This window comes from Marmota marmota, unplaced genomic scaffold (genome assembly GCF_001458135.2).
Source record: "Marmota marmota marmota unplaced genomic scaffold, marMar, whole genome shotgun sequence".
Taxonomy (NCBI): Eukaryota; Metazoa; Chordata; class Mammalia; order Rodentia; family Sciuridae; genus Marmota; species Marmota marmota.
This window is the reverse complement of record NW_026000108.1, coordinates 42,337,817-42,355,459: the sequence shown is the minus strand read 5'-3', so window position 1 is coordinate 42,355,459 and position 17,643 is coordinate 42,337,817. Positions and strand designations below refer to the sequence as shown.

The 17,643-nt window shown below is 36.6% G+C and overlaps 1 pseudogene; it reads left to right on the top strand.

Moving 5' to 3' along the window:
• Window positions 1–16,717: 16,717 nt before the first annotated feature.
• On the top strand, window positions 16,718–17,621 carry LOC125610975 (annotated as a pseudogene).
• The last annotated feature ends 22 nt before the right edge of the window (window positions 17,622–17,643 follow it).

The window sequence follows — 17,643 nt, the reverse complement described above, 5'->3', positions numbered from 1 at the left end:
TTTTTTTTTTTTTTTTGTGGTGCTTGTGATTGAACCCAGGGTCTTATGCATGTGAGGAAAGAACTCTACCAACTGAGATATATCCCCAGTCTCCCCAGTATTTCTTTTTTTAAATATTTTTTCAGTTGTAGACAGACGTAATACCTTTATATTTTTTTTATGTGGTTTTCAGGATTGAACCCAGTGCCTCACACATGCAAGACAAATGCTCTTCCATTTGAGCTACAAACCCAGCTCCCCCGCCCCCCCCAGTATTTCTTAATTAACATGTATATTGTTTTTTTTAGACATTGATATTGCACACCTAAAAGATGCAACTCAATGGTAGACCACTTGACTAGCATGTGTGTTGCCCTGGATTCTACACCCAGCACTGAAAAAAAAAAAAATAGACTCTAATATAATAAAGATAACGTACAGGATCTAAGAGACAAAAAGAAAATTGTGTGACTAATTTTTTTCTCTATTCACTTTATTGTGATCCAGAAACAAGTTGTAATATCTCCAAGGTATGCCTATATTGTTATTTTTAAATTTCAAAGCTTATTCTAACCTTAAATATTTTAGTTGATCAGATTATATGAGTGAGATTTGTTTATAACAAAGAGTAGAGCAAAGCTAAAAATAAAATGTAGGAAAAAATGGGATGGAAATTAATAAAACCCTATTTAGAATGTTTCAAAGATAATTATGATTATGATTTTTCAGCCTTTATGACTGGTTATAATTATGATATTCTTCAAAGTTCTAGGAAAATTATGTAGTACAAGCAAAGGTATAAAGTAAATACAAGTCTGTTACAGTAGTAAAAAAGAATAGACCAAAAAAAAAAAATCTGGAAATGGCTCAAGTATCTGCCAGTAGGAGAATAGTAAAGTGATCAGGGTGATGACATATGTAGCCATTAAAACTATGTGAAGAGTGGGGCTGGGAAATAGCTCAGATGGTAGATTGCTTGCCTTGCATGTACAAGGCCCTGGGTTCAATCCCCAGTGCCACAAAAAAAAAAAAAAAAAAAAAAAACCCAACTATGTGAAGATCTGGGTTCAGTGATGCACACCTGTAATCCCAGCTACTCAGGCGGCTAAGGAAAGAGGATCACAAATCTAGGCCAGCTTGAGCAGCTTTCTGAGTCCCCCTGTCTCAAAATAAAAAAAACAAAAAGAGTTGGGGATGTAGCTTAGTGGTAGAGCACCTGATTCAATTCCCTATACTAAAATCCAAAAAAATAAAATTAAGAAAAAGAAAGTTTTTGGCAGGCATGGTGGTGCACGCAGCTTGGGAGGCTGAGGCAGAAAGATCACAAATTCAAAGCAGATTCAGTGAAAGCGAGGCACTAAACAACTCAGTGAGACCTTGTCTCTAAATAAAATACAAAATAGGGCTGGGGATGTGGCTCAGTGATTGAGTGTTCCTGAGTTAATCCCCAGTACCAAGAAAAAAGAAAGTTTTAACGAAAAAAGGGGACACTGAATATGGCTACATAAATAGACCTAACAAAAGGCAAAAAATAATAGACAGAATTAGCTCTGTTCCATAGTAAGGGCTTTGTTATTATCTGGTAGATCATATCTTTCTTTTTAATATTTTAAGAGGTAGGCAAAAGTACTATTCAGGTATTAAAAGGAAAATAACAGTAGTTCTAGGAAAATAGTCATTAAATGAGAAGTCAGAGATCTGAAAAAGGATTCCTTATTAATCAGTGGCATGAGAAAAAATATATTCAATGAAACAAATTTTATAGTTTTCCTTATTACCATGTCATTACTACATGTGTTAGAAAACAACTTTATTTTGGATTTGATTAGTGAGAGAAATTTGTGTAGTTATTCTAACTTTGGGTATATGAAATGCTTTCTTTCCAAGGTACACATTCGAGTAGCTTCCCCACCAATTAGATACCCATGCTTCATGGGAATCAACATTCCCACAAAAGAAGAGCTTATTGCCAATAAACCAGAATTTGATCGTCTTGCAGAATATTTAGGTAGGTATTAAAATTTCTGTAGACTTTGTTTATGAAAAGAGAACCCAAAACTTGTTGGGTTTTATACATTTAATGAAAATTAAGTTGAATATGTTGGTAACATTTAACATCAGTGTTCAATATGTTAAGAACAGTGATTATATCATACATGTTAAACAGATAGTGAATGCTGTTTTGAACAGTGAGAGTGGTGGGCTTTGTAGACCCCATGGTAAATGCTTTTGGAGAAGTAGGCCAAGGTGAGGCCAGGGAAGGAAGAATGGGTTTGTAGGTAGAAGGAATAGCAATCATATTAGCCAGAGACTCCCAAAGTTCAGATACCAAGAAAAATGAGAGAAAACTATAATCATCAGATCTGATCCCAAGGTCAAATCACAAGGAAAAGAAGAATTTTATTGTGTATTTTAACAGAATAATTTGGATGTGGATACAAATCAAAAAGTAAAAAGCTACTATGTAAGCTTATTTTTAATAATGAGATAAGCAGACATGGAAATCTATTATCCTCCATTAGACATGTTTCTTTCAAAATCAGGAGATATCTAAACCATTTTAGTTCCATATGATGTCCAGTCATTGTACCTTGGTACCTCATACTAGTTATGGCAGGCATTTCATTGGGCTGGTCCTGCCTTTGCCTTATGGGTTAAATATTTTAAATATTATCCTGATGGATACCATATTGTGACCACTCTCTTTGCCAGAAACTATACTGCATGTGGTATCTGTATTATAAATTACAGTTAAGTGATGTTTGGGTGTTTGTTTCACCCATCTTGTAGATTAAAAATAAAAGATGAATGACTTTTGAACTTTAATTTGAGGCCAAACAGGGATGTGTTCACTTCCTAGCTCTGGAGGGCCTGGCGTGGGGTGGGGGGGCTCCAGAAATTATTGAAATTATTCCTCAAGCCTTCTAGTCCTGAAGTATTCCTGCTGTTTTAAATTGTTATCCTCTAGTTCCTATGGAAATTATAAAAATAAATGATCTGTATTTTGAATTCTTTTCCCCCTTTCTTTTCAAGAAAGGAAAATTTTTAAGCCTGGCTTAAATTGTGCTGTTTATAACTATCCTCTGTTGAAATATTTCCTCCTTTTTAAAGAGAGTCTCGTGACCTTTTCATTTTTCCCTCTTTCCTCCTAAAGGAGCAAACAGTGTTGTATATCTGTCAGTAGAAGGACTCGTTTCATCTGTACAAGAAGGAATAAAATTTAAAAAACAGAAAGAGAAAAAGAATGATATTATGATTCAAGAAAATGGAAATGGTTTGGAATGTTTTGAAAAGGATGGTCATTGTACAGCTTGTCTCACTGGAAAATACCCCGTGGAACTGGAATGGTAGTGGGAAGGGGCAGATATGTTGCTGAAAATTGGTCAAGGAGTGAAGTGGTTACACCTTACTGTTTTTCTCAGTTGGTAAAATATATAATGCCACATGCTTGTGTTTTCCTTTATATGTTTTGAGAGTTTTTTTTTTTTTCCTGTAAAGGGTACCGAAGTGCTATAATTGAACCTTGCTAATTGCATATTGTACAACATGTGGTATTCTTTTCTAAAAGGCATTGGCTAGCCGTTTCTACCTGCAGAGAAGGCAGGTGGTAAGTGGCATTCGCCAAGTCCATGCTTCAAGGGTTAGTGAGAGGTTAAACTAAGATAGGAGCTGTGATTCGAGCAGGACAAGTGAGTTAATAACATTTCATACCAAGTTTGAATCCATCATACCCCATAGTTGTCTAGCCTCTACAGTTCTGGCTGTAGTTACAACCTTGGCTTCTCTAACTTTAGACAACTCTTTGGGAAAAAAATAAATAAAAACAGTATCCCCTCCTATACAAAGAGGTACTTATAATTATTAAGAGTTGATAGGAATATGAATAAGTGTCAAGACTTCTGGTGCGTAGAGCCATCAGTTCACTCCTAAATTTTAAGATAGTTCACAATCATTAGCTTTTGAAAAGCGAATGGTTATTAACCTTTTTAAAATTAGTTTGCAACTGAGATTTCATTATGATGGAGGGAGATATACGAGTTGGCAGATCCTTGCCATCTCTCTCTGAGATCCCTCAAGAATGTTTGTAAAAATGTGTGGGAAAAAATTCTACATTTGACTAGAAAATATTATCCATAATATTTAGTGCCCTAACAATATAATCCCAGCAAGTAACTTAGTACATTTTGAAAAAAAAACAATAATTTTTAAAAGTTCACTGAACTTGGCGGAGAGGGATACTAGGGATTGAACCCAGGAGCACTTAACCACTGAGCCACAACCCCAGCCTTTTTATTTTCTATTTTATATTTCTATTTTGAGGCAGGGTGTCAAAGAGTTGATTAGGGCCTCTCTGAATTGCTAAGCCTGGCCTTGAACTTCCGATCCTCCTATCTCAGCTTTCCAAGCCGCTGGGATTACAGGCATATATATGTATCCATATACATATGATGAATTAAGTGATCAAATAGAAACATAGTAGGGGCCAATTTTGTTTAATGATGAAAGAGAAGATTACTTTTTTGGATTTAGAATACCCATACGCAAGCATCAACTTACAGTTACTTTTTTCTACTTTGTTTTTTTCTTATAACTCATATTTAGAAGATTGAGATGATTTGCTTGCCAACTCCTGTTTATATAAGATTTTTAAAACATAAACAAGTTTCTGTGTTACCATCATTTGGTGTATATAGTGTCCAAATCCATTTAGAAATTTAATATTTATTAATAACTAAAATTGTTTGTCTGCCCTTGCTCTATAGTCCCATGTGTTTTATTATGTCAGGTCGAGATAAAATGTTGTAGAACTTTAATATGTTGGTAGCATCTGAACCCTGTGACAGTGACACAGGCAAACTGGCATTTCAAAGCCCTGGGACCATTCCAGCACGTGTAGCCTCTTGTCTTAAATGCATTCCCCATGGAAGCATGGAGGAGGTGAGGCCTGTGGGTCACTTTTGAAATGGCCTTACTTAAATTTGATTTTCAAAAATAAGAAGACTCAGGGAAAGTATTAAACCAAAATCTCTGATTGACTTTGTTTTCCATAGTTTTTAAATTTTGTTTTATTGAAATGCTTTTATAAAGGAAAACAATACTGTGACCATTTGGTGTTTCTACAGTTTTTTTAGAGCTTTATTGTTATACATAGTAGTATTTGGGTTCATGCTAACAAACTCATGTGCATGGAAATCAATTTTAATTCATGATCCCCCCCTTTTCCCTCCCCCTTACAAATTTCTTGATATTTCTCCATCATGGCTTTTTATTTTACAAGTTCTGAAGTTTGAATTAAATCACAATTTTTTTTCTTTTTTCTTTTTTTTTTTTTACCAACTTGGTTTCAAGTGTTATTTAACTACTTTGAATTTATATAAGTAAACTGCAGAGAAGATAATGTGTTTCCCCAGGATCTACATTGTGAACTCAAATAAGCCTACTTTTTTGTGACTTCTTGGTGATTTCTTGGTGACAAATACATGTAATAAGGATGTTTACATATGTGTGTGCATGTGTGTGCTTTTTAAAAATAGTGATATTTAGTTAATGAGTGACGAAAAAACCATGAAGACAACCTCCTGGCTCCATACTTGGCACCAGCTGTTAAGATGTTATTTCTCTGATCCAGGCATTTCAATAAATAGGCCATCTCTTATGAACTAGATCAAACTTCTGGCAGAGTAGGAAAGGGAAATAATTAGAAATGCAATATTAATTAAGCACTATTGTATGGCAGGTTCTTTGGAAACACTAGGGAGATGAGAGGGCTTAGATTCTCTGTGTATAAGTGTTAGGCAAGTAATTTTATAATTAAGGCAATAAATACATAACATATCGTACATCCAGACAGTGGAATATTATGTAGTGCTAAAAAGACATGAGCTATCTAAAAATGAAATTACATGGAAGAAACTTAAATGCATATTAGAAAGGCAAAGAAGCTAGTCTGAAAATCCTACATACTCCATGATTCTGACTATATAATATTTAAGAAAAAGCAAAACTAGGGAGACAATAAAAATAAGTGGTTGCTGTAGGTTAGTGGAGAAGGGAGGATGAGTAGGTGGAAGAAGAGGGTATTGAAACCGTACTGTGCATGATACTATAATATATTTTAGCAAATGTGTCACACTAGTAAGGGATATTGATAATGGGGAGGGTTATATGGGGGCAGAGGGCACAGAAAATTCTGCTATGAAACTACTGCTATAAACTATTATAAAAAAAAAAGATCTATTTTTAAGACACCAGTGCCCCACCTCATAAATAATAACAGGGCTGGGGTTGTGGCTCAGTGGTAGAGTGATTGCCTCACATGTGTGAGGCCTTAGGTTTGATTCTCAGCACCACATAAAAATAAAGAAAAAATTAAAAAAGGACTATCTAACTTTAAAAAGTAATAATAACAGTTCAACCAACTGCCACCACACTGCTACCGCCATTGCTGCTGCATCTGATTCTGCTGCTGCCAGCCTGAGGTCGCCTGGAGGTCTTCTTTCTGGGTGCTGCTGCCACAGAAAAAATTAGTGACCCAGATGCAACTGAAGCCAACATTGTTGCTGACCCCAGATATCACCTCGTGACGCTACTCCCACAGCTGCAGTTGCAGCCAATACTACTGCTGAGCCACTGCCTGCTACCAACAACCACCACCACTACCGTTGCTACCATAGCCTAGAGAACTGCTTCGGAGAGACTCCAGGTTTGGTTGCACATGGCTGCACACATATTGGAACACTAGCCAGGGCCTGGAGCCTGGGTACCAGCAGATTTATCACCAGAAGCTGGGGACTCCTGTCAAACCTGCAGGTCCAGTGTGGGGGTGCCTGTGGGTTTGGAGGAGCCTGGGGTCTTCCTGCTGAGGGTGCTGGTGGCCCTTGTCTTGCATCTTTGCCTGAATGTATCCCTGGTGGTCTCTCTGCAAGTAGGAGCAACATTGAGATCTTGGGACTGCAGCATGGCCGATCCTGAGGTATCTGAAGCCCAGATCAGTGGGATAGAGACTGGGTTTGGGAGGGCTGATCTGGGTTTGGTGATCCTGAGAGACATCAGAGACAGGGCTGAGAAACTGTTGAACAGTGACAGAGACAGTTTGACTTTATAGAAAGATTTATTTTTTGATTCACATAATCTCTCTACCATATTTAGAACAGGATGTTTTTTATGCATCAGTGTGTGGAGGACAATGATATATGAATGGTGTTTTGCATTTTTGTTGTTTTTTTTTTTTTTTTAATATTTATTTTTTAGTTCTCGGCGGACTCAACATCTTTGTTGGTATGTGGTGCTGAGGATCAAACCCGGGCCGCATGCATGCCAGGCGAGCGCGATACCGCTTGAGCCACATCCCTAGCCCTTTTGTTGTATTCTTATGTCTTTAATTTTTTCTTTGTTCTTATTCTTCCTCTCACTTGTCTGTTTTCTTGGATTTTTTTCCCCAAACTTTTCTCCAGCCAACAGCCAATCTCTGTTGGCTCCTCTTCACTCTTCCTGTGAATTTTTACTTCTAGCTTCTCTCTTCTTCCCTTGCTAATATTGCATACTACACTACCTCTGTTCTCTCATCCAACATTTGAAATTGTAAATCGTTTTAACAAATATTCTGTTTGTACTATAGTTAGTTATTGAACTCATCATTTTGGTTTAATGTGAGAAAGCAGTAGATGCCTCAGTGGGAGCTATTAGGTTTAAGGGTATATAAAGGCAAGGCGCTGGAAACCTTCAGGGACACTATAGGTCTACAGGGTATAATTAATCCTGCCTTAGATCCATACTTTTAGATAGGAAAACACTACAACATGAAAAAAAACAAGGGAATAAAGTGCCCCAAACAAACCAAGATGCTTCAACAACAGAAGCCACTGATAACACAGCAGAAGAAATGTCCAAGAAGGAGTTCAGATTGCATATAGTTAAATTGATATCTGAAGTAAAGGATAGTATAAGGAGTGAAGTCAAAGAAAAAATACAGGAAGTGAAAGACCACTTCAATAAAAAGATCATTCAAAACAAAACCAAGCAGAAATATTTGGAATGAAGGAATAAGTAAACCAAACTGTAAATTCAATAGAAAGCATAACCAACAGACCCTCAGACAATGAAGACAAAATATATAATCTTGAAAGCAGAGTTGAACATACGGAGAAGATGGTAAGAAACCATGAACAGAACATCCAAAAATTATGGGATAACATGAAAAACCAAATTTAAGTTACCGGAATAGATATGAACCAAAGGAATGCACAATCTTTTCAATAATATAATAGCAGAAAATTTCCCAAACCTAAAGAATGGAATGGAAAGTAAAATACAAGAGGCTTACAGGACCCCAAATGTACAAAATTACATTAGAACCACACCAAGACACATTATAATGAGAATGACTAACAGACTAAAGATAAAACCATAAAGGCTGTGAGAGAAAAAATCAAATTACATATAAAGGAAAACCAATTCGGATCTCAATTGATTTCTCAACCCAGACCCACAAAACTAGGAGGTTCTGGAATAATATATTTCAAGCCCTAAAGAATAAACGGATGCCAACCAAGAATTTTATGTTCAGCAAAATTAAGTTTCAGATTTGAAGATGAAATTAAAATCATTCATGATAAACAGAAATTAAAAGAATTCACAACTAAAAAGCCTATACTACAGAGCATTCTGAACAAAATTTTCCATGAGGATGACGTGAAAAACAATGTGAAAACCAGCAAAGGGAGGATCTACACTAAAGGGACACTCAATCAAATGAGAAACTAAGACAAAACAAAAACCAGAAATAAATCAAAGTGACAGGGAATACAAATCATCTCAACAATAACCTTGAATGTTAACAGCCCTAAACTCATCAATCAAAACACAGATGATACATTGGATTAAAAATCAAGGCCCAGCAAAATGATGGGGAAAAATTTATCACTCATGAATTGCATAAATAAGCAGGGGTTTCCATTCCACTTTCAGATAAAATAGACTTCAAACTAAAGTTGATCAGAAGAGACAAAGAAGGACATTTCATACTTCTCAAGGGAAGTATATATAGCAGGACATAACAATTATAAATATTTATGCCCCAAACAATAGAGCATCTAAGTTCATCAAACTAACCCCTCTCAATTTCAAGAATCAAATAGATCACAATACAATAATACTGGCTGACTTTAACACACCTCTCTCACTATTGGACAGATCTTTTAAACAAAAAGTTAATAAGGAAACTATAAACTAAATAAAACAATAACTTTAGACATATATGGAATATTTCATTCATCAATGTGCAAATATACTTTCTTCTCAGCAGCACATGGCTCCTTTCCTAATATAGATTATATATTATGTCACAACAGAGATAATACCCTGCATTCTATCAGACCACAATGGAATGAAATTAGAAATCAATGATTAAATAAAAAATAGAAGCTACTGTAACAAATGGAGACTAAAAAACAATTGAATGATGAAACGATAATAGAAGAAATCAAGGATGAAATAAAAAATTCTTAGAGGTAAATGAGAACACTAATACAACATATCAAAATCTCTGGGACACTATGAACGCAGTACTAACAGGAAAGTTTATTGCACTAAAAAAGAATAAAAAGTCAACAAATAAATGACTTAACACTCCATCTCAAAGCCCTAGAAAAAGAACAAATCAACACCCAAAGCATAGAAAGCAGGAAATAATTAAAATCAGAGCTGAAATTAATGAAATCGAAACAATTTGAGAAAAAAAATGACAAAAGATAAATAAAATAGATAAACCCTGTGCCATGCTAACAAAGAGAAAAAGAAAAATTACTAAAATACAAGATGAAGAAGGAAATATCACAATGGACATGTCTGAAATACAGAAGATAATTAGAAACTATTTAGAAAATTTTTACTAAAATAGAAAATATTGAAGACATCAACAAATTTCTAGAGGCATATGACCAACCCAAACTGAATGAAGAGGTCACATATGCTTTAAACAGATCAATTTCAAATACTGAAATAGAAAATGCCATCAAAAGCCTACTAACCAAGAAAAGCTCAGGACCAGATGGATTCTCACCAAGTTCTACAAGATTTTCAAAGAAGAATTAACACCAATACTCAAAAGTATTCCAGGAAATAGAAAATGAGTGAACCCTTCCAAACTCATTCTGAGGCTGATATCACCCTGATACCAAAACCAGACAAAGACACATCAAGGAAAGAAAACTTCAGACCAATATCTCTAATGAACATAGATGCAAAAATTCTCAACAAAATTCTAGCAAATCGAATACAAAAACATATCAAAAAGAGAGTGCAGGGCTGGGGATGTGGCTCAAGCAGTAGCACACTCGCCTGGGTTCGATCTTCAACACCACATAAACATAAAAAAAAGATTTGTGTCCACCTAAAACTAAATAAGTAAATTTTTTTTTTTTTTTAAAAAGACAGTGCAGCATGATTAAGTGGGATTCATCCCAGGGATGCAGGGTTATTTCAATATATGGAAATCAATAAACATAATTCATCATATTAAAGACTTAAAAAGCGGAATCATATGATTATCTCAATAAATGCAGAAAAAGCATTTGACAAAATACAGCATACCTTCATGTTCAAAACACTAGAAAAAATAGGGATAGTAGGAACATACCTCAACATTGTAAAAGCTATATATGCTAAAGCCACAGCCAGCACCATTCAAAATGGAGAAAAACTGAAAGCATTCCCACTAAAAACTGGAACAAGACAAGGATGTCCTCTTTTACCATTTCTATTCAACATCATCCTTGAAACTCTTAACCAGCGCAATTAAACAAAAGAAAGAAATTAAAGGGATACAAATAGGTAAAGAATTCAAAGTATCACTATTTGCTGATGACATGATTATATTTAGAAGATCTAAAAAATTCTATCAGAAAACTTCTAGAACTAATAAATGAATTCAGTAAAGTAGCAGGATATAAAATCAACACCCATAAATCAAATGCATTCCTATACATCAGCGATGAATCCACTTGAAAGAGAAATTAGGAAAACTACTCCATTCCCAATAGTCCCCCCCCAAAAAATTAAAATACCTGGGAATCACTCTAACAGAAGAGGTGAAAGACCTCTACAATGAAAACTACAGATCACTGAAGAAAGAAATTGAAGAAAACCTCAGAAGATGGAAAGATCTTCTAGGCAGAATTAATATTATCAAAATGGCCATACTACCAAAAGCGTTGTGTAGATTTAATGTAATTCCTATTAAAATCCCAATGACGTTTTCATAGAAATAGAAAAGACAATCATGAAATTTATTTGAAAAAATAAGAGACCCAGAATAGCTAAAGCAATCCTTAGCAAGAAAAGTGAAGCAGGAGGCATCACAATACCAGACCTCATACTATACTACAGAGCTATAGTAACAAAAATGGCATGATATTGGCACCAAGATAAACGTATAGATCAATGGTACAGAATGGAGAATACAGAGACAAAACCCCACATAAATAGGGTTATCTCATACTAGACAAGGGTGCCAAAAATATTAACTGGAGAAAAGATAGCCTATTCAACAAATGGTGCTGACAAAACTGGAAATCCATATGTAGCAAAATGAAATTAAACCTCTCTCTCTCACTCTGCACAAAAATCAACTCAAATGGATCAAAGACTTAGGTACTAGCACAGAGACCTTGTGTCAAACAGAAGAAAAATTAGGCCCAAATCTTCACCATGTCAGCCTAGGACCTGTCTGACTTCCTTAACAAGACTACTAAAGCGCAATAAGTAAAATCAAGAATAAATGGGATGGATTCAAATTAAAAAGCTTCTTCTCAGCAAAGGAAACGATAATGTAGGAGAGAGCCCACAGATTAGGAGAAAAATCTTTACCACATGCACTTCCAATAAAGCATTAATCTCTAGGATATGAAAAAATTCAAAAAACTTAACACACAAAAAAAACCCAAAAGCCCACCCAATCAATAAATACGCTAAGGAACTGAACAGACACTTCACAGAAGAACTATAATTGATCAATAAATATATGAAAAAGTGTTCAACATCTCTAGAAATTAGAGAAATGCAAATCAAAAATACTCTTAAGATTTCATCTCACTGCTGTCAGAATGGTAATCATCAAGAATATAGGCAACAATAAATGTTGGTGAGGATGTGGTGAAAAAGGTACACTCATACATTGCTGGTGGGGCGGCAAATTGGTGCAACCACTATGGAAAGCAGTATGGAGATTCCTCTGAAAATTGAGAATGGAACTACCATTTGACCTAGCTATCCCACTCCTTGGTTTATACCCAGAGGACTTAAAATCAGCATGCTACAGTGATGCAGCCACATCAATGTTGATAGCATCCCAATTCACAGTAGCTAGACTCTGGAACCAATGTAGGTGTCCCTCAATAGATGAATGGATAAAGAAAATGTGGGATATATACTCAATAGAATATTACTCAGCTTTAAAGAAGAGTGAAATTATGGCATTTGGCAATAAATGGTTGGAGTTGGAGAATATCGTGCTAAGCAAAATAAGCCAATTCCACAAAACCAAAGGCTGAATGTTTTCTCTAATATACAGATGCTAATTCACAATATGGTCGGGGGGGCACTAGGGAAGAATAACATTACCTTAGATTAGGTAGAGGGAAATGATGGGAGGGGATGTGGGGATAGGAAAGATAGAATGAAACAGATATTTACTGTATGTATACATGACCAATATGATTCTGCAACATGTACACTCAGAAAAATGAAATTATGCCCCATCTATGTATGATATACCAAAGTGCATAAATGCATTCTACTGTCATGTATAACTAATTAAAAAATATAATAAATAACATATCGCATGTACTTCAAAAGATAGCAGTCCATGTTCCCCAGTGTCTCTACATTTAAATCTTTTTATCTAGTCTGTGTTTTAAATAATTCTTTTTTTTTTTTCTTTTTGAGAGAAGGAAGGTCTCACTATGTTACATAGGCTGCCCCCGAACTCCTGGGCTCAAGCAATCCTCCTGCCTCAGCTTCAACCCCCTTAAGTAGCTGGGACTACAGGCAAATGTCACAATGTACAGCCCATTCTATTTTTTAGTGTACCAATTTTAGGCATCTCTTGTTCTCCTGTACTGGAGTCTAGTATACTAAAGTCCATTTTGACAGGTAAAGGATACACATAAGCATATACATACTGCTTCAACATCTTTCTCTAGAACCAATAGCATCCCTTAAATTCCTAATGCCTCCTTCTTGGATTCAAGTAGAACCTAGTCAGTGTCTCTAAGGAAAACTGACATCATTTTCTTAAAAGAAGTGGAAATGAACATCCAGGGTTTTTTTCAGGAAAAAGCTACATGTTCCTTAGCAAGACACACTAGAATAAGTATAGTATACCATGTAAATCTGTATTTTTATGTGTATAACTGTTTTCTCATGTATCCAGGAATTTGTTGTGTGGTAGGAACCAATGCTTTAACCTCTCTGGAATCTCCTACAGATAATGCTGAACTTTCTGGGAAAATGGAAAAACTGTACGAATGAGTTCCCAAGCACACTTCCTCAACAAATCGAATTTGGTTCATTGAAAATTACTTCTTTGGCCTTAGTGATGACAATATAAAGGATATGATAGGAATGTTTAATTTTATTTTACCAACTTGGCTATGCCATATGTATATGTTTGTTCAAATTCTAGTCTAGATGTTGCTATGAGGGTATTAAATCAATGGACATGTGAGTAGATTATCCTGCACAATGTGTATGGCCTCATCCAATCAGTTGAAAGACTTAAGATTTGATGGAAGTTTCCTGAGGAAGGGATGAATCCTCAAGTCCAACATAGAAACACTGAGTTTCCAGCCTACTGACATGGAATTTGAATTCAAGATTCATAAACCCAATTGTTAAGCCCAAATTTCCAGCCCAGTGGCCTATCGTAGAGTCACATGAGTCAGTCCCCACAATCAGTGAGCCAATTCCTTAAATATCAGTCTTTTTATATCCTATTGGTTCTTTTTCTCTGGAGAATCCCTGGACTTACCCTTTTGTAAACAGCCTGACTTTTGCATCCCTCCTTTCTTGCTTGCATAGTCACTTGTCAAAATGCTACAAGAATGATGTCAGCTACAATTTTCTCTTAGCCCTCTAAACAACAATACACCATGCTATAGAAATGCCTAACAGGGACCTAACCTTGTTTTAGAATAGGGTCAAGAGGGCTATGGTCATAGCTCAGTGATGGAGGTTCGATCCTCAGCACCACAATAAAAATAAAAATGTTGTGTCCTTCTGCCAAAAAAAAAAAAATAGGGTCAAGGATTGAGCTGGGGTTGTGGCTCAGTGGTACAATGCTTGCCTAGTACGTGTGAGGCACTGGGTTCAATCCTCAGCAGCATATAAATAAATAAAGTAAAGGTAAGTGTCCATCTACAACTAAAAAACATTTTTTTTAAAAAAAGAATAGGGCCAAGGATTTTAAAAATTATCTTGGAAACAAAAAAATTTTTTTTGAAGGAAACTGGCATTGACATCTGAGACATGAGTAGTAATTGGGTGAAGAGAAGAAGTGAAATGAATAAAATGTGTCAAGTGCATCAGCAGGGAAAGGCATTTGATTCTTCCCTGTAATTGGGACAACATAAGTGGAATGGAGCCCAGTAAAATATGTTGGCGAAACAGGTGCATAAAACATGAAGCTGTGCTGGCGAGGTACTTATTAATATAAGAAGTTTCTGTTGGGAAAGGATCTGGGATTATAACCTACATAAAAGCTAATTAAAATAGTTTCAGGTCAGTAGGAAAAAGGATATTCCTGGTGGAAGACCAATGTGTGTACATACTCGTAATGGTAGAAATTTAACCCTAGGCCTTTCTTAGGCAAGCACCCAAGCATTGAGCTACCTCCTCAGCCCATTTTTCTTTTCTTTTCTTTCTTTTTTTTTTTTTTAAGAAGGTACTGGGGATTGAAACCAGAGGCCCTTTACACTGAGCTACATCCCCAGTCCTTTTACTTCTTTATTTTGAGATAGAGTCTTGCTAAGTTGCTGAAGCTGCCCTCAAATTTGGGATCCTCTTGCCTCAGCCTCTTGTCACTAAAATTGTATGTGTGTGCTACCCCACCCAGCTGTCCTTTTTATTTTTATTTTGGGTTAGGGTCTCACTAAATTGCCCAGACTAAGCTGTACTAGTCTTGCCGTCATGGACTCTCAATGTGTACCACTGTACCCAACTAAGACAGCTTGATAGTTTACAGCAAAAGTAGTAACCAGAGTTTCATGTTTGTATGTTTCCCATGCCCCCAAATTCCATGGAGGTGGCAGGGGTTGATCTGGATAGATGCGTGCATCTTGTTATTATAGGACTTAAACAGTAACAAGCTCGCTCTTTTTTGGGGGAAGATAGCACTTCAACTCTGAAATTTATCATCTCAAACAACCCTGAAAAATGACCCGGATACAGAGAAGTTCAGGCTTTGTATTCTTGGCATACCTAGCAAGAATATGCAGTGACCCTCAGGGCCCAAATGATCCCTCCCCAAAGTATGCTGGGTTTGTGGGATGGGTGTTGAGGAGGATTGGGTAAATCCTCAATGACTTCAAAGATATCACTGAGGAATTGAAGTCTAAGCTTTCATCATGTAGGCATGGAAAGCCAAGCATGGTGGTAAATACCTGTAATACCAGCACTCAGCTACTTAGCAAAACCCTGTCTCATTTTTTTTTTTTTACAAAGGACTAGGAATGTAGCTCAATCATAAAGCCTCCCTGGGTTTGATCTCCAGTACTCCCCAACCCCCTGGGGAAGGTACAGTATGCCTCAGGAGAGAAAGGTATTTCTGCTGGAGATCCAGTCAAAACACAGGTGTGAAAACATGATAAGGACTTGGGATGCTCCAAAGACTTCCAAGCATCTCATTGTGGCCAGAGTTCATAGTAACAGGAGTAGGGCATGAGGAAGCTAGGAATAGAGGAGCAGTGACCAACTGTGAGAGGTCATGCTAGAAAGATAATGAAGCACTTTAATGTAGGGATTCAGCTAGACCTGACTGCAATATCCCGAGTTATAACCACCATGAGTGCCCTTGAGAAGCCCTGATCTGTATTCCCTGCATGGATTCTTGGAATACTATAAATAGATGAAACCATTAGAGCAGTACACAGAGCTACACAACCCAAACCCTGATGCCGTCAGTGCCAGGAACATGCCTGAAATCTTTGATATGAGCTTAAGCTAAACCAGGTATATTTTGACTTAGATGAAATCACTTCTGTCCTGTCTATATTAACCTCTTCCTTTTGAACCAAATCATGAGGATCCACTGGTCTTGCTGTCCCCTAGAACCAGGTTTCTCCCAGTAAGTCCCCAATAAATTACAGTCTATGCAATTTGGATCCATTGGTCGTCCTCAAGTCTCATGGCACATAGTGTCCAGTTCTCATAAATTGACACCTGTCATCCCAGAATACTTTCTCACCTTGCTCAAGAGTCTCAATGTTACATTCCAGGCAATGAATCTGTCTCTTTCTTTGGTCTCATGGCACCTTGTGGCTTGTTCTCATACATGGGGGCTGTTGTTCTGGAATATATGGATTCTCTTGCTAGAGTCTGAATGGTATGATGCAGGCAATAAGGACCACTGAAGCTTATGCTCCTAGCAGGAGGGTGTTACGCCTGATATATGTTTTGAATGATCAGTCTGGATTACCACTAGCTCAAAAAGTCTGTGTGTGTGTGTCTGTCTATCTGTCTGTCTGTCTATCTCCACTGGGAAATGAACCAGGGCCTTGTACGTGGATAGGCAAAATCTATATCCCTAGCCCCATTTTAAAAAGCTTAATTTTGACCTTTTGCCTCATTGCACCCTTAAAAGCAAGATGGGTCACCAACAGCTCTATTGGAGTCACCTGAGAAAATTTGGCCAGGGTTCTCCCTCTTGTGGCATATGCTCAAACTGGCATGGGCTGATCTGGAAATATTGCGCCAACCTGTCCCTGCAGTGTTTCATCAGTACGTGGAGGATATAGGCTTCATTAAGTTGGACTAAGTGATCTTCCTCAAATGGATTGCCCAAGACAACCACCCAATGAAAGAGAACATTGTAACCCTTTGTACATAAAATAAAGTTCTAAAAACTTTCAAAAAAAAAAAAAGCTTAATTTTGAGACAAGGTCTCACTTAATTGTCTAAACTAGCCTTGAACTTGCAATCTTCTTGCTGCTCTAGCTGAGATTACAGATGTGCACCACCATACCCAGCCAAAAGTTGTCTTAAATGCAGTTGTCTACATTTGCTTTCTTGAAACTCCCTGAAAGTGAGAGTGAATGGATACCCTGACCCCTCCTGGGGCCCAAACCCAGCGCTTTGCACATGCTCTATCACTGAGCTCCTGTAAAGGGATTTAAATTTTTTTAACCAAAATAGTGCTAATTTATTATTTACAAAAACTTACCTGCTGTAAGTATTTTGAGGAAAAACTATTTACACTGGGAACATTAATGAAATACCTTAAGACTTAACCTAGGAAAAAAATGCTACCCTCAATGATAGCCCCTATTCATGGGAACAAACATATAATAATAGGATTTTTTAATATTTAATTTTTAGTTTTAGGTGGACACAATATCTTTATTTTATTTTTATGTGGTGCTGAGGATCAAACCCAGTGCCTCATGCATGCCT